This window comes from Lepisma saccharinum, chromosome 21 (assembly GCF_977018435.1).
Source record: "Lepisma saccharinum chromosome 21, izLepSacc3.1, whole genome shotgun sequence".
Taxonomy (NCBI): domain Eukaryota; kingdom Metazoa; phylum Arthropoda; class Insecta; order Zygentoma; family Lepismatidae; genus Lepisma; species Lepisma saccharinum.
This window is the reverse complement of record NC_139249.1, coordinates 58,886,915-58,910,779: the sequence shown is the minus strand read 5'-3', so window position 1 is coordinate 58,910,779 and position 23,865 is coordinate 58,886,915. Positions and strand designations below refer to the sequence as shown.

The window sequence follows — 23,865 nt, the reverse complement described above, 5'->3', positions numbered from 1 at the left end:
AAGAAGTAGTAGTGGGTCAGCGTAATTGATTATCATGAGTTTTTAGTTATGTGTTCTTATTCGAAAAATAACCAATGTATCATCAATGGAAGGTAATAGTCGAAATATTAATATAAAATCCATTGTTTGTATTAGGCTATGTATTTATTATAATATTTAGAACGCAGAGAATAAAATATAATAATAATTGTAGTTAATTCAAACAAGAAAAGGGCCAAGTAAGGACAGTAATTGAAATAATTGAAAACATTTTGAAAATACGTTTGAAGCAAATGCTGCGTTGACTGTACACTCAATTTTGAATGTCAGTACTTTCTACCTTTGATCGGATATTTTATACCCTGTCCCAGTATCTCTGGAGCAAGGTCGCGCATAGCGACAGAGAAGGGGGAAATCGACTGGGCAGAGCGAAGCAGTACACGCTGCTGGGAAGGCTGGTAACTGCAGTTGCTTTCCTCCCTCCACGCAATCCCATTCCCTCTCACGTGTTCATTGGTTGAGCCGTTTGCTTGCTCCATAGATAGCCTGGATGGAGCGTAACTGTTTTCTGTAAGCGCAACATGTCCTAAAAAGGTGACTCCCTCAAAATTATCTCAGATTTACACAAGAAAGAACTTTGGAATCGTAAGTGAAAAGATGGAAAAAGTAAGAATTGATAAGTAAAATGTGTCTTCCTTTTCTCGAAATATTCAGTGATTTCGAATGTATTTTTTATTTGTATCCTTGTTATTTTACGTCACTTTTGGCTAATTTCCATGATGAGGATAACTTATGATTACATGATATTGATAACTAACTAACTAACTAACTTCCTAGCCTTCTTAAACCTGAAGGTTCATGGCTGCAGCAACACAGGCCTTCCATCTTACCCTATCTTGAGCAAGTTCTATATATTCTTTTCCATCCCTACCGATTTCCCTTAGGTACATCTGAACGTTGTCCCTTCATCTTCGTCTTGGCCTTCCTACAGGTCTCTTACCATCAGGTTTCCCAACAAGAATCCTGTAAACTCCTCTTTCCTCTCCCATTCGTGCCACATGGCCTGCCCACCTAAGACTTCTTGGTTTAATTATTCTAATAATATCTGGAGATGAATACAAATTATGTAGTTCTAAATTATGTAACCTTCTCCACTCACCTGTCTCCTCATCACTTTTAGGTCCAAAGATTTTCCTAAGGATCTTATTTTCAAATACTCTCAATTTATGTTCCTCTTCAATGTTTCACATCCATATAATACTACAGGCAAAATTACTGTTTTGTATATTTTAACTTTTAGTTTCTTAGATATTAAACGACAAGACAAAAGTTTATGAAGAGAGAAGTAACATGCATTTCCTGAATTAAGCATACTTTTTATTTCCTCTTTAATATAATTTTCATTTGTTAATATTACTCCTAAGTATTTGAATTTGGAAAGTGGTTCAAACGAGTTGTTATCAATAATTAGATTTTGATTATTACCTAACACTTGGTTTCGGCCTGTAAGCATATATTTAGTTTTCTCTTTGCTAACTTCCAAACCTATGTCTTTAGCAGTTTTGAAAAGTATTTTAGCTTTATTCTTAATTGTATTCACATCATCCCCCAGTAAGTCTACATCATCTGCATATGCTAACAACTGAGTCACACCATTTAATTTTAGTCCTTCTTTAGTTTCTTTTAACTTCCTAACAGCATATTCTAAGGCAAAATTAAAGAGCAAAGGAGATATTGCATCTCCTTGTTTTAACCTATCATGAATTGTAAATTTGTCAGACATATTAATACCCACACGAATTTTACTTTCTGTTTCACTGGTGCATATTTTTATCATACTAACAATCTTTTTAGGTATTCCAAACTCTACTAATATATTATATAATTTATCTCTTTTGACCGAATCATATGCTTTTTTGAAATCAATGAATAGCTGATGGACATTTTGATTATATTCCCACTTTTTTTCAAGTGTCTGTCTAATGTGAAAAATTTGATCTGTAGTTGATCTGTTACGTTTAAATCCACATTGATAATCACCTATAATTTCATTAGCATATGGGGTTAGTCTTGTTAAAAGAATGTTAGATAATATTTTATATGTTGTTGAGAGTAGAGAAATTCCATGATAATTATTGCAGTTCATTTTATCACCTTTTTTAAACACAGGAACAATTATGGATTCTTTCCACTGTTGAGGGATTTCTTCTTTATTCCATATTAAACAAATTAATTTATGAATTTCACATATTAATGAATTTCCACCATATTTAATTAACTCAGCTGGTATTAAATCAATGCCAGGTGCTTTGTTATTCTTTAGCCTTTTAATAGCATCCTTAACTTCAATCAAGTTGGGTTCTGGAACTAAAGGTTCTTCTGTGTGGACTTCATTTACTTCTGATTTATCTCCTATATGGACATTTAAAAGGTCATTAAAGTAGTTCTTCCATCTATTTAGAATATCACTTGGGTCAGCTAGAAAATCACCGTCTTTATCTTTTGCCAAGTTTACTTTAGGTTGCCACCCCTTTCTAAACTCATTTACACCTTTATATAAATCTCTGATATTTTTATTTTTGCTGTTTGTTTCAATTTCGTCAATTTTGCTTTTCAAGTAATCTCTTTTTTTACTATTAAACGTGTGGTTAACTTCTCGCTTTATTCTATTATAATTGTTTAGATTTATATCATCAGAGTTATTTAACCACCTAAGTCTAGCCTGATTTCTTATTTCTATTAGATTATGACATTCATTATCAAACCATGGCTTACTTTTTCTCGGTTTATGGTATGCTATACTTTCTTTAGCTGCTGATTCTATTGCATTACGTATGTGCTCCCAATTCTTATTTAAGTCTGTTTCATTTATATTTTCATCATCATTTAAATCCTGCAAAACATCAAATCTATTTGACAGTTTAATTTGGTAATCTTTCTTAATTTTTTCATCAGTAAACTTTCCTGTATCAAATTTTAGAACTTTTAGATTTTGTTGCTTATGATTTATCACTAGAGACCGGATGTTAGGCAAAATGCCTATTCTTTCCTGTTAGAGATATGATGAAAACGAATGTTGCGAAGGCCAAGGGGGAAGGATTAGCTTAATTTAAAGGCAATTTAATTGTGCCTATTTTGCCTATTTCATACGATATTGCCTATATTATTTCATAAATGCCAGATATTGCCTATTTTAGGCATTTTCTTTGAAAGTGGGACATGACTGAACTCTGTGCATACAATTTTCTGTTCCCAGGATTAGTTTCCGATGCTTCTAAGAAATTTAAAAATAACAGTTAGCGAGTTATTGCAGCTAATAAGGACTTGGACAAAGTAAAGGCAATTCAACATGTTCTGAAAGGTGAAAATATACAAACTGAGTTAGATCCACGTGGAGGTTGAAAGATTTTTTTCAATTCTAAAAAATATGTTGTCCGATTGCAGACATAACTTGTCGGTTGATCACCTGAAGAAATACCTTGTTGTGATGTGCAACCACAATTAGTGTTTCTTATTCAGAAACTGCCAAACCGTACAGTACAAACTTGAAATGCATTTAAACAATTTCTTAGTTCGAACTGCTGTGTGGAATATATAGTGTATATTTTTTAACTGAAATAACCCTGTGTGCAGTGATAAAGTGTATATTTAAATAATTTGCGTACTGGTTGGAAGTAGCCAACAATTTCTTTTGTGAGACTATTGTGTGTAGCCATTATACAATGGAAAATTTTGGGCTGACATGACTCCTGTTTCCAGTGATTTAAGTACAATATTGGACTGCTGTCTCTAATGATGAGCAACTATAAAGAATGTACAGATATGTTTCTATATTATTTAAACACCTATTTCTTTTTGTATCTCTATCTTCATTATTTTGAGTTAAATTTCATTGACTTTTTTATTGCCTTTTTGTATTTTAATGCCTATTTTACTGCCAATTTTGAAAATTATAAGTGCTTATTTGCCTGCCTATTTTATATGTTTTAGTGCCTAAACATCCGGTCTCTATTTATCACTGAGAGTCTTTCTCTTAATTTAGCAATTACTAAATAATGGTCACTGGCACAGTCAGCACCTCTATGTGTACGAACGTCAATTATACTAGTATGCCTTCTCTTATCAATTAGAATATGATCTATCTGATTATGAGTTTTACCATCTGGAGAAGACCAGGTATATTTATGAATATCTTTATGTTTAAAAGTGGTACTTTTCACAATTAAATTCTTTGAGGTTGCAAAATAATCAATCTTATACCATTATCATTACTTAATTCATGAAGACTTTCTTTACCAATCGTGGGTTTAAATGTCTCTTCTTTGCCAATCTGTGCATTACAATCACCTAACAGAATTTTCATATCATACTGAGATAATTTATCAAAGACCTGTTCTAACTCTGTGTAAAAATCATCTTTAGTATTATCATCTTTATCTTCCGTTGGTGCATGTATGTTTATTAAAATAATTTTACACCACCTACCCTGTAAAACTGCATATGATATCCTATCATTAATAAATTCTACTGTTTTAAGATATAATTCTATTATTTATGGAAAAGCCTGTTCCAAAATTATGATTTTCAGTACCACCATAGAAAAAAGTATAATTTTTAGTTTTACAATTCCCTTCTCCTGGCCACCTAACTTCCTGGACAGCTACTACATCTAATTTATACTTAACTATCTCATTAACTGTACACTGAAATGCCCCAGGCCGGTAAAGGCTCAGAACATTCCAGGTGCCTAATTTAATATCCTTATTCCTAACGTAGATCTTATCCTTAGTCCAGGGACCTCCCAAAATAGTCCCCACCCGGAGATCCGAACGGGGGACTATTTTACCTCCGGAATATTTTACCTTGGGAACATCCATGGCCTTATATTGCTGTTTCTTGACATTTTTTTTTACAGTGTAGAGTTGTCAGCTCTACGCCTAACCCCCAATATGAATGGAGGAACTACTACACAAGACAAACACAAACGCATTAGACAGCACAATTACTACACAGGACGAACACAAACACATTAGACAGCACAACTACTACACAAGACACACACAAACACATCACAACTATAACATAATATATAAACACAAACACACCACAACTACTACACAATATAAACATAAACAAACTACACACCACAACTACTACACAAGACAAACACAAACAAATTAGACAGCACAACTACTGCGCAAGACTAAACAAACGTACTAGACAGCACAACTACTACACAAACATACTAGACAGCACAACTACAACACAAGACATATACATATATATCACCGATACTACACAAGACAAACAGAAATACATTAGACAACATAACTACTACATAAGATAAACACAAACACACTAGACAGCACAACTACTACACAAGACAATCCCAACCAAACTAGACAGCACACCTACTAGACAAGACAAACCCACATACAAGCACACCACAACTACTACACAAGACAAAAACAAACACACTAGACACCACAGCTACTACACAAGACAAGCTCACACACTACACTGCTGCACAAGACACACAAACACATAACAACCACTACACAAGAAAAAAACAAACGTACAACTACTACTACACAAGATTATGAAAATAATTACGATAAATAACAAGAATCAAATAAATTAATCACTCAATCTCCTCGTCGCTGTTAGCATAGTACAACAGCAACGAAATAAATCAGGAAAATGAAATAACATGATGAGAATGACTGAATAGATGCAGCATGACAAGATCATATTATTTTAATTTAATATAATTATTTTAATTTGAACGTTTATATTATTATTATGTCTGAGCCACTTGGTTCGGACCTCCCCCCCCCCCTAGGGGGGATTATTGAATAAACAATAAAATATTCAAATGCCTTAACCAATCTGTGGTACAAGCCACTATATGTAGGCTGGATTGGTACACTAATTATTTACGTATTATTTTAATGGATGAAAATAAGACTTTTCTAAAACTGTGCTTTAGGAAATGAATATTTCTATGATTTTCTTTACTGCACGGTCTAAGGTGCTGTGCTTTCATCTCCGACTGCAGGATGGCATGGGTTCGAGTCCACCAAGGAACATTTCTCAGGGAACACTCATACCCTTATCTGTGCTCATACACAGGCCAGGACTCGAATCCAACTGTTGTGTTTATACTATTATACTCACAGGAGTCAAACTGAGCTAGCCTTTTGAGGCTGCAAATTCAATTTTGTCATAAATCCTGAAATATGTGAAATGTAAATTTTTGAAACCTTAGGAAGTTACAGGTGTGAAACAGCTCCTCCTGTAGTAATTTACTCCATGTTTTAGATCTCTCTTGTAGTGAAGTAGAGCCTGATATTCGGGACAAACTTACAATTTAATAAAATGTCAGTCATAAGTTGAATTTTCAACTTCCAAATAGGATAACTTTGAAAGTCAAAACTATTGATTGATTGATTTAGTTTATTTTACTCATTTCTGCCACTTTTGGCTAATCGCGCAGATGAAGATGATTGATGATATGATGAAATTGATGAAGGGAGACACACAAATGACCATCCATGCCCCGGCCGGGATCCGAAACCCGGGACCCCTGGCGTCCTAGCGCGCTGTGCTAACCACTCCGCCACGGAGGCCGGCGAAAGTCAAAACTAGTTTGTAGGATAATCGAACTTGTTTCTAAATTTGTCTTGTCGAGGGAGCTCCAATTAGGTAGAGTGATTGATTCACTGATTAATTAACCCAGAGAATTAAAGTTGAGTGTGATGATTATATATTTCTTTATATTTCCACTTCAACAAGACTCAGTTCAGAAATTACTAAAGGTTTAAGTTCAGCATGTCTAGTAACAGGTAAATATTTGAATTCGAGGAATTATTCGCATTGGGGATTAATCGTGGCTTCTGCGTGCTCACGAATGTGAAAAAATATAACAATTTTGCACAGTTGCAACGAAGAACTGATAAACATGATCATATACAGGGTTATTACAAATGATCTTCCCGATTTCAGACACATGCAAATCACGTTTGATGAAACTCAGATACAAAGAGTTATATCAATGGAAAGAGTAACTCTTGAAGTTTTAATAAATTATCTCATAACGTCATTACGTCACGAGTGTTCAATGTGAGCCCCTTTGGTAACTCGACACACATCTAGCCTGTAGTCGAGTTCCTGCCAAACACGCTGTAGCATATCACGATCGATTTCTGCAATGGAATCTGTGATGCGTGCTTGCAGATCGAGCATGTTCTGCGGAAATGGTGGCTGGCAGACTCTACCTTTAACAAACCCCAACACTAATAACGGACTGGTGTACGTGAAAATCTAACACAAAAAACGCTTCCTGTCTTCTCTCGTAGTTATTATGCAGCAGTGTAACCAACCGGATCTGAAATGATATGAAATACAACTTCATGAGTTACTCTTTACATTGATATAAACTTTTTGTATCTGAGTTTCATTAAACGTGATTGACATCTGTCTGAAATCCGGAAGATGATTTGTAACAACCCTGCAATCAAAGCAAATTTCTTCGGTTACACCATGCTTACAGATTCATCATCCTTATTCGCATTCCTCACGAAGACTTCTTGAATCAGTGAAAGTATTCTGAAAGAACAAAAGAAAGAAACAAAACAAACAACAACAAATATGTGCCAGAACTAGTAACAATAACAGTGAAAATTGATGTCTTATATTATTTAGCTCAGTCGTTAAAAAAAATATAATAATAATGGAAAAGTCGTTATGGCGTCTGGCTACCATGCGAGAGACCCGGGTTCGATCCCCGGCGGGGGTGAACCGGGATATTTTCCACCTGTTCAAGCGGCTCCGGTGCCTACCCAGCGTCGTATAAAGTGGGTACCTGGAAGAAAGTCTGGGGTAAAGGCGGCTAGGGGCGTGGTGCTGATCACATCACCTCCACCTTCGGCCGTGATCACACCCCTATACGCCTTCATGGCATGGTGCATAGCACAGCATACAGTTTAAAAAAGCAATTAGGTTATATATTTTAAAAATACTGTTTTGGAGAATTGCTAAAAGGATAGTAAATAGCTTTTTCGGACTTTGAGGTAGTGGATGGGACTTCAGTCCCAAAAAACATCCAAAATGTAATAGAAAAGTAATACCGTATCATGCTGAAGAATGGTGGTGATCAAAACCAGTCACTCCCACAATAAATCAATGGGTGATGTAACTTATTCATCATTCATCCTCAATGATGAGACCACTCGTCATTGACATGACAAGTCAAATGCTTGGCAGTGCGAAAGGCACAACTAAAACAAAATAGCTTAACAATTAGAAAAGACAATGGTCACTCATTCGGTTATGAACCTTCGAACCTGAATCATGGCTGGGTTAGGATAATTACCTGTCTATCTGAAGAGTGATGATTAATTCAAAGTAACGTCGAATAAAATAAAACTAAGACCTCTCTAGGCTTCCTTGCTCGTTGACCAGGACTCGCCTCACTTTCCCTCAAGTCCTTTCTCCAAGCTCCTCTCTCTCCTCAATCCAAATCAAAAGTCAGTCCCTTCTCAGTCTGTCTCACCTCTATATCACCCAGGCCATGGAGACCTTCCTCCATGCCGAATCGTGATCATTACTACCTCTATTGCAAACAGCTGACTCCATAAACCTGATGGAACTTCCTATATCCTGAATACATCAGGAAGTTTGCATAGCACAACACTGTGCATTATTCACAACTGACAACTGAAGTTAACAGTGAATGCCCTGGTCAACATGAAGCATCCAGAGAGAGTTTAAATAAAATATAATCTTATAGATTAATACTAAACTATGCTAACAGTGACTAATATATTTACGTAAACTTTTGGGGGTTGAACTGGACCTCTAGATTGTCGTGATTGACCCAGCATCACAAATGTGAATCCACTACGAAAAAATTCAGTATTTAAGGACTATAGTATTGAGAGATAAATAATAAAGTGACAATGGAACTCTATTCACTGAAAATATAACTCAATGAAAAGCCGATGGGAAGAACTGGACCCCCAAAAGGTTGTTGCCACGTCGTGGACACGGTGTTTAATTTCAATCTTAGTGCACCTCGGAATTATTGATCATAATTTTGATGATGCTATTTCTTTTTGAGATAGAGTTACCATCGAACATACATTTCTTAGACTTTTTCAAGAAACAAGACCTGTTTTTTAATACATCATCAATGCTTGAAGTGTGTGGGGGTACGCAGGGAGGATGCTATCCTTCCAGTTAAGAGAAAAGTCATAAAGCATTCCTTCCAGCTAAGATAATTTGCTTAAGCATCCCCCTCCTATACTTCATTGTCTCCATGTTGACCATACCCATACAAGGATCCACCCTTCCATCTCGAAGAAATGTAAAAAAAATCAATCCGGAAGAAAAACGAAATTCACAATTTTTAAAAAAATAATGGTGACTTTTAATTCATACACTGACTACCCTACGCGACACTTAGAGCAAAGAAATTATATTCCCCTACCGAGTTTTTGGACCCCTTTGAAGTGTTTAATAATTAAAAGAAGAATCAAGTAACTTGTCACAGTACATCTAAAAATCAGAATAATCCGTAACACGTAACAGGTGTGGACAAAGAGGAAAATTTATTTCAGCTCTTATTTGAATATGAAAAGACTTGGGGCCCCTTTGAAAATATTTGCTAGCAAATTACATTTTAAATAACAAATGTAATGCTAGTATTAGTGGTAAAAGTTCATGAAATACCAAGTTTGATTGTTTATTGTGTAGCAATGAGAGATCGACTGACTGAACAACTGAGTCTTCCTACTGGATTTATAACCGTAGGCAATTTACACTCTATAAGTTTACGACAAGCGGTGCAGCTATAAAGAAAGGTATGAGATAAGGGATTTCTTTCCCATCTGATAGCAAGTAAGTTTCGGAGGGGACCCACTTGTCAAGTTCCCCGGCCCCCTCTGGCTACCTCAGTACACAGCTGCTAATTATTTCAGACATCGTATTATGATAGTTACTGGGAACTCACTCGACTAACCCCCACATATTAAAAATAATAATATAAAACATTGAGTCGTAAAGTTATTAGTGGTGTCCGTTAAAAGTAAAATACAGGGAACTCTGCTGGCTGCCGCTTTCTGTTCAGTACTCATTTTTAAAATTCCGAGTTCGAATTGTGTTATTGTTAACACACGTATGTTTCGTAAATCGATTTACTTATATATATATTATTTTTAAAAGTAACATTATCTGTTGAATTTATGGAACTTTTAAAAAAATTAGGCCCAGAGAGAACATTACTGGGCCCCTACACCCCGGGAACCCTCCGCAGGGCTATCGCTACGCCACTGCTTCTAACACCTACCAATTTTTTCTGGTAAAACCCTCCCCTTAGAAATGGTATGAATAAACGCCTGCGTTACACGTTGCTCGAGCCATGTTTCACCTTAAGCGCAGGGATTCAAACGTTTTTGTTTCACGGCGCCCTTAGTAACAGTTGGGCTGAAAAGTTCGTAGGCTAACATAGTAAAAAATATTTTTTGACAAAATTCGATTTTATTATTCAATATAGTTGCCTTTGAGGGCGATACAACGATTATAGCGGTCATACAATTTTTCGATGCCATTTTTATAGTACGATTTCTCTTTAGCCTCAAAATAGGCCTCAGTTTCGGCGATTACCTCTTCATCAGTGCTAAATTTCTTTCCAGCGAGCATTCTTTTAAGGTCTGCAAACAGGAAAAAGTCACTGGGGGCCAGATCTGGAGAATATGGTGGATGGGGAAGCAATTCGTAGTCTAATTCATATAATTTTGCCATCGTTTTCATTGATTTGTGACACGGTGCATTGTCTTGATGAAACAGCACTTTTTTCTTCTTCAAATGGGGCCGATTTCATCCTTTAAACGCTCCAACAACGCTATGTAATAATCGCTGTTGATGGTCTGGCCCTTTTTGAGGTAATCGATGAATATAATACCATGCGCATCCCAGAATACTGATGCCATAACCTTGCCAGCCGACTGTTGCGTCTTTCCACGCTTTGGATTCGGTTCATCACGTGCAGTCCACTCGGCTGACTGTCGATTGGACTCTGGAGTGTAGTTATGGAGCCATGTTTCATCCATTGTAATATATCGACGGAAAAATTCGTGTTTATTACGGTTGAATATCGCTAAACATTGCTCCGAATCATCAAAACGTTGTTGCTTTTGATCGATTGTGAGCACGAGCGGCACCCATTTTGCACACAGCTTTCGCATGTTCTAATATTCATGCACAATATGTCCAACACATTCCTTTGATATTTTTAAAGTCTCAGCTATCTCGATCAACTTCACTTTACGATCATTTAAAATTATTTTGTGGACTTTTTTGATGTTTTCGTCGGTAACAGTCTCTTTGGGGCGTCCACTGCGTGCATCGTCTTCGATGCTCATTTCGCCTCGTTTAAATTTAGTAAACCACTTCTCAACGGTTGATTTTCCTGGTGCAGAGTCCGAATAATGTTTATCAAGCCAAGCCTTGGCTTCAACAGTATTTTTTTTCGCCAAAAAGCAATGCTTTATTAACACACGAAATTCTTTTTTATCCATTTTTTCACAATAACAAAAGCTGCTTCACTCACAATGCTATATCTCACGAACTAATTATCCGGCAGCTGTGAAATTTATACACGTATCTTTTGAAGGTTAATACTAAGTAAAAATCACATGGATTTAATTCTAGTAACGCCATCTATGAGTCAGCCTATGAACTTTTCAGCCCAACTGTTATTTCAAGATTTTTCCGCGGCGCCCAAGTCAGAATACAGGCCTATCACGCTCATCTGTAATGGTCACAGTGAGTTCGCCCTCACGCAGTGATGCCAACCCCAGCACAATTTGAACTTTGTTGGTACCTAAATTGAATTGATTGATTGATTGATTGAGTTAGTTTATTTTACTTCGCGTTGTTTTGTGCTTCTTGGCTAATTTGCGAAGATGGGGATGAGTGATGAAATGATTCAATTGATGAATGGACATTCACAAACAACCAAGCCCGAGCGGGATTCGAACCCGGGACCCTTGGCGTCGCAACGCGTTGTGCTAACCACTTTTTTTCTTTTTAAAAGGAATACCCCTACGCGGTGGTATCCCCCGTCATTCACACTTTTTCTACTTTTACACTTTTCAATTTTTACAGTATTCTCAGTTTTTCACGTTTGGACAAACACAAATACCCATGCCTTACCCGGGACTCGAACCCGGAACCCCTGGCGTTGCAGCGCGCTGTGCTAACCACACCGCCACGGAGGTCGACTACCACTCGGTCACAGAGTCCGGCAATATAAATTGAATTGAATGGAATTCTAACCACCTCTTCTCTTAAACTTTTCTTTATCTTTCCTTATTTAGCTCACGAGGGACATTTTATTGAAGGAAATTGGTAGAAAGTTTGGGGGTTACAAATAAAACAAGCGGGCCCGCCTTTCCTTGTCGAATCTTCTCAAACGTTTTCCATCGCCAGAACCATATAATTGTTTAAACCATTGCAATTAATTTAATTGGGGAAATTCCCAATATTGTTTAACTTGTTGTTAATTGTTTATTTTGGAATTCTTCTAATAGTGACATTCGGTGGTTCCGTACACACACCATATACGCCCCTGTTTAGTACCAATCAATACAATAAAACAGGAGGTTTTCTTTCTCCGACTGAACTTTCATCAAAGATTTTGCCCCCTTAATCAGAGGGTTTGTGCACGTTTATGTTCGCCTTTTTCTGCGTTGGTAAATTGCGTAGCACTATTAAGAGCTCGTTTCTCTTCCAGTGCCAAGTGTTTGTTATCAGGAAAGAGAAAAATGTACAAGGCAAAAGCAGAGACTTAATATTTATTCTTGTTGAACTTATTGACGACAAAGCAAGGGTGGGAAGTTATAAATTCTATAAAGCAAGCTACAAAGCATTCAGCGACTGCAGTTATAATACAGCGTGTCCCAAAATGATTACTATAGGGATTTCATAGTATTTTAATTTCCCTTATATGTGGGTACAAGGACAAAGCTTATATGGGAGTAAACAACAATTCAACAAGTATACATAGTGTAAATGTTCAATGTGAGCACCTTTCGTGACACGGCACACATCCATCCGGTAGTCCAATTCTTCCCAAACTCGGGTCAACATGTCTGGAGTGATAGATTGAACAGCTGCAACAATCCTGTTTCTCAAGTCTGGCAGGTAGCTGAGGTACGTATACTTTACCTTTCACAGGGAGCAGGGAGCAGTATGGAGCAGGGCAGTGTGGACTGAGTGAATATGTACTGTTATCTATTTTATGTTTCCTTCTCTTGATTTGTTGGTTTGGTCAGTCAATCATGAGAAATAAACAACTGCTTCATTTACAACTGATTTTCTGCACGTGGTAGTAGGATCGGCTTTTTGGTTTGGTGTGTGAAAATTTATTATTCAGTTATTATTATTCTAAATTTCCATGCGTGCGTATTCATTTACACAAAGCAGCGAATCCTTCACTGTTGGCAACGAATATACCAGTGGCGGTAAAGGATTATATCCTGTGCTCCCAAGTGGAGTCTCCACACTTCACCGAGTCCATGTTGCTATCTTTTTTAAAGGACGAAATTCAACTTGCATCTCTTTTCAGTATATTCTCCAAGCATTCCTCCGTACTCCGTCGATAAGGCCATTTCTGTGACAGCATGGTAACGTCCGCCACTCGCAATGGCTCTTTTCATCTTGGCAATGAAATCGAATGAGCCCCTATCGGGTAGACTGTGGAAGGTGTTCCAGTATATCCAACTTTCAGAAGATTCTTGGTGGACTCTGTCGGGACCTTGCGTTGCGTCGTCAGCAAGGATAAAAGCTGTGCTGAACGGTTTCCTACCAACATGGGACGCTGGCTGCCTCGCCACATGCTTCATGTAGTTCCTGACATCTTTTGCAGACTCAGTTTTCTTATACGGATGCCTGCTCCATTCTCTAAAATATCTTTAGGCTGCTTGGACATACATTTGACCACGTATTGCGTTTAACTAGGAGGAAAGTGCTACGTCGACAAGAGCGTTGAAGCTTATATTCCTTTATTACAGAAAGGCTAAAGTGAAATTCCAGCATCTGTTTTCTACTGGTGAAACCCCCTCCATGCAGGTCCCCCATTTCTCAGGACGAGGCTTAGAGCACATATCCTCATGCTCAACACTCTCATCCATCGTATCATCGTTATCGCTTGTTCGACCAACGGTCCTACGGTTTTAACATTTTCAGTTCTTCTTCACTTTTTCATTTTTATCCTTCACATAGTCAGGAACCGCAAGTTTGAAGCGCTGTCACCTGAACTCCAGAAGAGTCCCATCCTCTGTGAGCGTTTTTCCCGACTCTTGCTTGTCCCTTGTGTTATGAGCGCCATTCACAGACACAGCATTATGCCCATGATCTGTGCCTGACTATTTTCTTCCAGAGCGATTTCGGCTTTCATACAACACTGATCCCTTTAACGGAATTTTGCCGCCGGTAACAAAACAGTGCGTTTTGTTGGAGAAGTTTCCTGGAACTCTTGTTCGAATAAATTCTGCACGTTTCACACTATCCCCGCCATACCGACCATTTCCGTATGAGCGGAAATAATGCTTGGCAACGATCACCTTCTCGCGAATACTCAAGGCTATTGCTGATCGCCCTTCACCATAACTGTTCTCGGTAAGATATAATGTTACACTGCAGTTGCACTTCCTCGCTTCCCACACCATACCACATAGTGTTGCCAACTCTCGGTATACTTTATTCCCAGACATACTGTACATTGGAATATTCCAACTTCTTAAAACTTACGGTTAAGGCTGTTCGATAGGCTGTTACGTTGTGTATCCGGATGACCACATCCTATGCATGGAAAAGCTTGCCATTTGCATTGCAGGAGACTTGATCGTTTCCATTTGACAATCATCTACCCCTGAACTTTTCTGTTCGTCCCCTTGTCTTTTCAACACCATATACTTCTCAAGTGTGACTTCCCAGTTAAGAGGACTGTAGCAAGAAGTCACATTCTTGCACTGTTTCAGCACGTATCTTTTGAAATTAATTAATTTGTCGAAAGCTTAGGGATGTGACGACCTCATCGCCCAGTGACGTGTTCACTGCAGTTAGTCAACCAACAGAGTGAAATGGTCAACATTTTGCTCTGTTTGGATTTACAGAGCTGTCCTGTCATGGCTCTATGAGCGTCCCACAATCGGCAGAAGTGGGGTATGGTTGGTGGACTACAATGTGATCCTCCCAGCTTCATCCGAGGGATCCGCTGACCAACGACAGGTGTGGTCCTCCATTGATATTGGGGGTTAGGCGTAGAGCTGACAACTCTGCACTGTAAAAAGACATGTCAAGAAACATCAACATGAGGCCATGGATGTTCCCAAGGTAAAATATTCCGGAGGTAAAATAGTCCCCCATTCGGATCTCCGTGTGGAGACTACTTTGGGAGGTCCCTGGACTAAGGATAAAATCTACATTAGGAATAAGGATATTAAATTAGGCACCTGAAATGTTCTGAGCCTTTACCGACATGGGACATTTCAGTGTACAGTTAATGAGATAGTTAAGTATAAATTAGATGTAGTAGCTGTCCAGGAAGTTAGGAGGCCAGGAGAAGGAAATTGTAAAATTAAAAATTATACTTTTTCTATGGTGGTACTGAAAATCATGATTTTGAGAACAGGCTTTTTCATAAATAATAGAATTATCTCGGCTCTTAAAACAGTAGAATTTATTAATGATAGGATATCATATGCAGTTTTACAGGGTAGGTGGTGTAAAATTATTTTAATAAAAATACATGCACCAACGGAAGATAAAGATGATAATACTAAATGTAAATATGATTTTTATGCAGAGTTAGAACAGGTCTTTGATAAATTATCTCAGTATGATATGAAAATTCTGTTAGGTGACTGTAATGCACAGATTGGCAAAGAAGATACATTTAAACCCACGATTGGTGAAGAAAGTCTTCATGAATTAAGTAATGATAATGGTATAAGATTGATTATTTTGCAACCTCAAAGAATTTAATTGTGAAAAGTACCACTTTTAAACATAAAGATATTCATAAATATACCTGGTCTTCTCCAGATGGCAAATCTCATAATCAGATAGATCATATTCTCATTGATAAGAGAAGGCATACTAGTATAATTGACGTTCGTACACATAGAGGTGCTGACTGTGCCAGTGACCATTATTTAGTATAACTCCATTAAGCCTTGTTTCCATGATTATGAAAAACTAAATATGCTGACCAAGGCAGTAATTTATTTTATTAAAAAACATAAACTAACGTAACGTTTCAACCTTCTAACAAGGTCTTCTTCAGACTCTGTATCAAGTACAAAAGTAACCAGATACAACAAGAAGGGTAATATATATACACAAACATTACTCCCTCCAGACTATTTAGAAAGTTGTTTGGAACTTTCTAGCAGATGACTTTCACTTTCCAACTTTACTTTCACCTAAAAGGCTAAACACAATTACTTCCATATAGAATGTGGTTGGACTTTTTAATCTCAAGCTCTTTTCCCTTCATTTTTCTTCCTTCTCCTCTCCTCTTTTTCTCTTATCCTTTCCACTCTATCCAACATCTTCTTCCATTCTTCAAGTTAAGCTATCTAGATATATTGATGAAAAGGAAAAGAGGACAAGAAATTGAAACCGCTTGGCATCAGAAGAAGTGTGCAGCAGGGGTATTCTGCCACAAAAGAAGTGATGTAAGTGAGGTGACAAAAATAAATTTTATAAAGAATATGGAGGACAGAATCAAGAAAATATGCATGAAAGAATGTCAAAAAGAAGGCAAAATAAATAGCCTATGGAAACAGCTGGAAAAGAATGGCTATGAGAAGCAGGATAGACTGGACATAAACAGAAGAAGTAAGAAAACGGGCAGGGGAGAATTGGAAGAGAAAGAAAGAGAGGAGAGAAGGTTTGGAATAAGGAGTATGGGGAAGACCACAGAAAAGATATGCAAAGTGCTTTGGAAAGCAGGAATTAAACTTACAGGAAGAGAGGGAGAAGCATCTTAGGAATAGTGAGGAATGCTAACAAGAAAAAGGAAAACAGAGAAGAGGAAGAAGAAGGGATTATCTACGAAGTAAAATGTAAAGAATGTCAGAGTGTGTACATAGGAGAAACGAAAAAAAGGCTGAAAGACAGGTTGAAACAACATAGGGATGATGTACGACTTAAGAGAGAGAGAAATGCAATATTTAAACACACGAGAGAAACAGGACATGACATAGAGTGGGATGAGGCTAAGCAGATAGGAAGGGAGAAGAGAATGCTAGTGAGAAAATGGAAGGAAGCCAAGGAAATAGAGAAGAAAGGCGAAGAAGACACAATGAACTGGAATGGGGGACTGAAGTTAAACAAAGAATGGAAGAAGATGTTGGATAGAGTGGAAAGGATAAGAGAAAAAGAGGAGAGGAGAAGGAAGAAAAATGAAGGGAAAAGAGCTTGAGATTAAAAAGTCCAACCACATTCTATATGGAAGTAATTGTGTTTAGCCTTTTAGGTGAAAGTAAAGTTGGAAAGTGAAAGTCATCTGCTAGAAAGTTCCAAACAACTTTCTAAATAGTCTGGAGGGAGTAATGTTTGTGTATATATATTACCCTTCTTGTTGTATCTGGTTACTTTTGTACTTGATACAGAGTCTGAAGAAGACCTTGCTAGAAGGTTGAAACGTTACGTTAGTTTATGTTTTTTAATAAAATAAATTACTGCCTTGGTCAGCATATTTAGTTTTTCATTATTTAGTAATTGCTAAATTAGGAGAAAGACTCTCAGTGATAAATCATAAGCAACAAAATCTAAAAGTTCTAAAATTTAATACAGGAAAATTTACTGATACCAAATTAAACTGTCAAATTGATTCGATGTTTTGCAGGATTTAAATGATGATGAAAATATAAATGAAACAGACGTAAATAAGAATTGGGAGCACATACGTAATGCAATAGAATCAGCAGCTAAAGAAAGTATAGGATACCATAAACCTAGAAAAAGTAAGCCATGGTTTGATAATGAATGTCAAAATCTAATAGAAATAAGGAATCAGGCTAGACTTAGGTGGTTAAATAACTCTGATGATACAAATCTAAGCAATTATAATAGAATAAAGCGAGAAGTTAACCGCACGTTTAGAAGTAAAAAAAGAGAATATTTGAAAAGCAAAATTAACGAAATTGAAACAAACAGCAAAACCAAAAATATCAAAGAGTTATATAAAGGTGTAAATGAATTTAGAAAGGGGTGGCAACCTAAAGTAAACTTGATAAAAGATAAAGACGGTGGTTTTCTAGCTGACCCAAGCGATATTCTAAATAGATGGAAGAACTACTTTAATGACCTTTTAAATGTCCATGTAGGAGATAAATCAGAAGTAAATGAAGTCCACACAGCAGAACCTTTAGTTCCGGAACCTAACTTGACTGAAGTTAAAGATGCTATTAAAAGGCTAAAGAATAACAAAGCACCTGGCATAGATTTAATACCAGCTGAGTTAATTAAATATGGTGGAAATTCGTTAATATATCAAATTCATAAATTGATTAGTTTAATATGGAATAAAGAAGAAGTCCCTCAACAGTGGAAAGAATCCATAATTGTTCCTGTGTTTAAAAAAAGTGATAAAATGAACTGCAATAATTATCATGGAATTTCTCTACTTTCAACAACATATAAAATATTATCTAACATTCTTTTAACAAGACTAACCCCATATGCTAATGAAATTATAGGTGATTATCAATGTGGATTTAAACGTAACAGATCAACTACAGATCAAATATTTTACATTAGACAGACACTTGAAAAAAAGTGGGAATATAATCAAAATGTCCATCAGCTATTCATTGATTTCAAAAAAGCATATGATTCGGTCAAAAGAGATAAATTATATAATATATTAGTAGAGTTTGGAATACCTAAGAAGCTTGTTAGTATGATAAAAGTATGCACCAGTGAAACAGAAAATAAAATTCGTGTGGATATTAATGTGTCTGGCAAATTTACAATTCATGATGGGTTAAAACAAGGAGATAGATGCATTATCTCCATTGCTCTTTAATTTTGCCTTAGAATATGCTGTTAGGAAGGTAAAAGAAACTAACGAAGTACTAGAATTAAACGGTGTGACTCAGTTGTTAGCATATGCAGATGATGTAGACTTATTAGGGGATGATATAAATACAATCAAGAATAATGCTAAAATATTTTTCAAAACTGCTAAAGAGATAGGTTTGGAAGTTAACAAAGAGAAAACTAAATATATGCTTACAGGCCGAAACCAAGTGTTAGGTAAAAATCAAAATCTAATTATTGATAACAAGTCGTTTGGACCAGTTTCCAAATTCAAATACTTAGGAGTAATATTAACACGTCAAAATTATATTAAAGAGGAAATAAAAAGTATGCTTAATTCAGGAAATACATGTTACTTTTCTCTTCATAAATTTTTGTCTTCTCGTTTAATATCTAAGAAACTAAAAGTTAAAATATACAAAACAGTAATTTTGCCTGTAGTATTATATGGGTGTGAAACGTGGTCCCTTACATTGAAAGAGGAACATAAATTCAGAGTATTTGAGTATTTCAGAGTATTACAGTCAGCAAATCACTAACATTAAAATAGCGACGATTACAGGGTGCGTTCCGAAAGTCATAACGAAACGCGCGAATCGAACGAATGTTACTGGCCTCGTGGACCTGGTGAAAGTAGTTTTGGAACGACATCAACAGTGTTTTGTTTGGAATGGCGGACAATGGAAGAGCTGCTATATTCGCGGCAATAAAATGTGCTGCAGATGTCAGTGTTAATAACAATGAACTACCAAAAGGAAAAAAATCGGTAGCTGTATTGAAGTTTGCTTCTAAAATTAAACTTAAATCTACACCATGATGTATACCTCTACGACTACCACAAATAACACAGTGCAACAAATTTGAACTTTGTGTTTTGCCGCGAGATGAAAGAAGGTGTTCTTTACTAAATCAAATGCGCTGATTACGAAAATGAAATCAGAAATGTTCCATCACGTACCATTTTTTCTGGAAAAGATATGCTACATGTACCACTTAGCCTATATTTCATATAGTAAGCAATATATTGTAATTCATGAGAAACAAAGTAGCGACTTTCGCGACACTTGGAAACGACTCCATTACAGTACAGGAGGAACCTGTAGTTGGATAAAATACAGATCATGGAACAAAATTAATTGTTTGAATTACAAAACATAAAAAAAGGTACGAGAAATCTGCAAAAAGCTTGAAATATATTTATAAGTTAGTAAAATCTCCTGGAAACTTTCTGTTTGTGGGTGGATGGTGAAACTTCTTGTAGGAGTATCCAGCAGTAATCTGCCAAAAGGTTTGGTGACAATCTTCCCTTATATCGTCTTTCCATGGCAGCGATATCTTGGTGAAATCGCTCACCATGTTCGTCACTCACATCTCCGAGATTAGGTGGGGAAAAACTCATATGAGAATGCAGGAAATGTATTTTCAAAGACATGTTGCACCCCATAGCTTTGTAACAGTCCCGCATGTGTTCCGTCAGTTCCCTGTAATTGTCAGACCTAACGTTACCCAAGAAATTGTTGCATACATCTTTGAAGGCAAGCCAAGCTGCCTTCTCAGTATCTGTCAGCAACTCTTCAAGGGTTAATGTCATTCGTCAAGTCACGAATCTGAGGCCCAATGAAAATACCTTCTTTAATTTTTGCAGTACTAATCGCAGGAAATTTCTACAGTAAAAATGTAAAACCCCTGCCATCTTTGTCCATTGCTTTCACAAAATTCTTCATGAAGCCCAATTTCAGATGGAGCGGTGGTAACAGCACACTGTCTTTGTCAACAAAGGGTTCATGCCAATTCTGCCTGTGACAGTGGCTGTGGTTGGGGCTGTGATGTTGATGGTGTGTAATCAAGATCTTCGTGATCTATTGGTTGGTCACTACCATCGTCTGTTTCATCTTCCAGTGTCCATTCCGTTGGTGGTTTTGGAACTGGGAGAGAATCGGAATGCGGAACTGGGCGCACTGCAGATTCCAAATTTGGATATGAAACGGTGTGTTTTGATTTACTTGAGATTCCAGTTACTTTCGTTAAACAAAAATAATCTGTTATGTGGTCTCTAGGTTCCCTCCACAACTGTGGTACAGAAAATGACATAGATGGGTGGGTTCCATGCAATCAGCCTCTTAAATAGCAAGAGCAACGTGAGCAACAGTTCTGTGGTGCCTAACACTTACCTTCATCTACCTTTGATTCAAAATACAACTCGTACGCCTTTTTGACAAGCGGGGAAATGGGATGTCTTTGGAACTTCGTCGTAAACTCACCACACACATATCAGAAAAGGATTGGTAAATTAACACACTTCCTAGCCATAGCTGAAAACAAGAAACACGCGAACACGCACAAACAGTATTCTTCACGTTAGGGGTTTTGCATGGCACACACTGCAGGAACAGACACTGACTGATGCAAATAACTGCAACTCCATTATACCTTACTATACCTCAACCAAGTGGCTATCTATCCCTTTTCTCTCCACCCCTCCCCTATGCACTGTCGAGCCATAGTAACAGGCTGTGCTGATAAGTGCCGCGACAACAATAACATGCAGTCGTGCACTGATAAAATTGCGTTTCCAGAGAAAAGTTTAGGTGATAGCGGAAAACGGTTTTCACTATCGTCATCAGGGCACGGAACTCCATAGGAATCACATGATTTTGTTCTGCGGGAATTTTCATTGTCGCACAGTGTAATATATAAGCTGTTCATATCTGTATACCCACATTTTGACCAAATCATATTAAAGTACATTCTTGTTTCTTGTAATTTTTTTTATCAATTTGCATTAGTGCAAATTTCAAATAAAGAGCCTGGCCTAGCACCTGCCTGCATGTCCACTATACTACCTACATAAAGCATCGAAAATTGTTAGTAAATTTAAAAAATAAGATATACAATGCTTTCACCGAGAATGCATGTTTTGATAAAAGATTTTCTGCCTTACTATTCTACGATATTGCCGGACCCTGTGGCCGAGTGGTTAGCACATCGCGCTGCGACGCCAAGGGTCCCGGGTTCGAATCCAGCTAGGGCTTGGTTGTTTGTGAATGTCCATTCATCAATTTCCTCATTTCATCACTCATCCCCATCTTCGCAAAATTAGCCAAGAGGCACAGAACGCGAAGTAAAATAAACTAAATCAATCAATCAATCAAATCAATATACGATGTACTATATACCAAAATATGTAAATAAAAAATAAGGAAAGGATGATGTTACATAGATGAAGAAACTTAAGTAGCATCAGGAATTTGAAAATAAGGATGTAGATATACAGTCTGTATTTATAAGAAGAAGATGCCTTAGAAATTATAAGAAGAAGAAGCCTTAGTAATTTTATGAAGAAGATGCCTTAGTAATTATAAGATTAAGAAGCCTTAGTAACAATAAAAAGAAGAAGCCTTAGTAATTACAAGAAGAAGAAGCTCAAAGAAGAAGATTGGCTGAAATTAATAAGAAATAAAAATAGAAGAAAAAATATTGTATGAAAAGATTTCGAAAGTTATCTAGTATTTGTACATGTTATTCAAGAATATATTACGAATTGTACCCTCCGTAGTGGGTTAAATCTATTGTTTCTTTCCATATATTCGTAGGGTTAGGCACCCTGATCTGTACCCAGACGTATCTCATTGTTTCTACCCTGTGCTAAGCTGGCAGATGCTCACGTGAGAGGACTTGGCACGTTGAAGTGTTGCCGACTTAGCTCTCTTAGAGCCAGACCTTGCTCTTGCGTGCACTCGTTTGGCTGTGAACTGGGGCGCCTGCCCCCTTGCCCCACTATGATGCCATCACTTGTTCCGATCCACATAGACAAACTTTTGCCGTGATTATACATTTTGCACGTGACGTGATATTGTTATATTGGTTGCGTCGCCCCACCCCCTCTTATATCCGAAGCTACTTTTTTTTCTATAGGGCAGTGTTGACGTAAATAAAATAAAATAAGAAGATATGATCCTTAGGAAAATATTTGGACCTAAAAGGGATGAGGCGACAGGTGATTGGAGAAGGTTACATAATTTAGAACTACATAATTTGTATTCATGTCCAAATATTATTAGAATGATTAAATCAAGAAGACTTAGGTGGGCAGGCCATGTGGCACGAATGGGAGAGGAAAGAAGAGTTTACAGGATTCTTGTTGGGAAACCTGATGGTAAGAGAGCTGTAGGAAAGCCAAGACGAAGATGGACGGATAACGTTGAGATGGATCTAAAGGAATTCGGTAGGGATGGAAAATAGTATTTAGATCTTGCTCAGGATAGGGACAGATAGATGGAAGGCCTTTGTTGCTGCAGCCATGAACCTTCAAGTTTAAGAAGGCTAGAGAGTTAGTTAGTTAGTTAGTGTTGACGTGAAATTGGTATAATATTGTTATCAGGAAATCCTTTATTTTCAATTTCATACTGCAATGAGATGGGTGATGCCACCGGATGTAGATGGTGAAAACTAAGAATAAATTGTCATCAATTTAGAGTTAACGGCAATAGCACCGCCCCACCCGTTTTACAACTAACATTACTCTAGGAAGCACTTCGTAAATCTAGCTCCTTGAAAGTCAATTTTAACTCCATTTAAGGTGAAATTTAACTCTTTTATGCGCATCAGGTTTGGCAACACTGCCAGGATGGCGGTAGGAGGCAAGAAGAAATGCGTTGGGCTTATGGGAGGGGAGTATTATTTGATTTGTGCTATTGGGAGTATAAAACTTTCGATGGAATAGAAAAATATATCAACGGGGAGAAAGCAGTTTGAAGATGCGTTTCACCA

At 37.1% G+C, this 23,865-nt stretch overlaps 1 protein-coding gene across 1 annotated transcript in view; it reads left to right on the top strand.

Moving 5' to 3' along the window:
• LOC146004312 (tubulin alpha-1 chain-like) overlaps positions 1-23,865 on the top strand; it is a 73,566-nt gene that overhangs the window by 4,706 nt on the left and 44,995 nt on the right. The window lies entirely within an intron of this gene.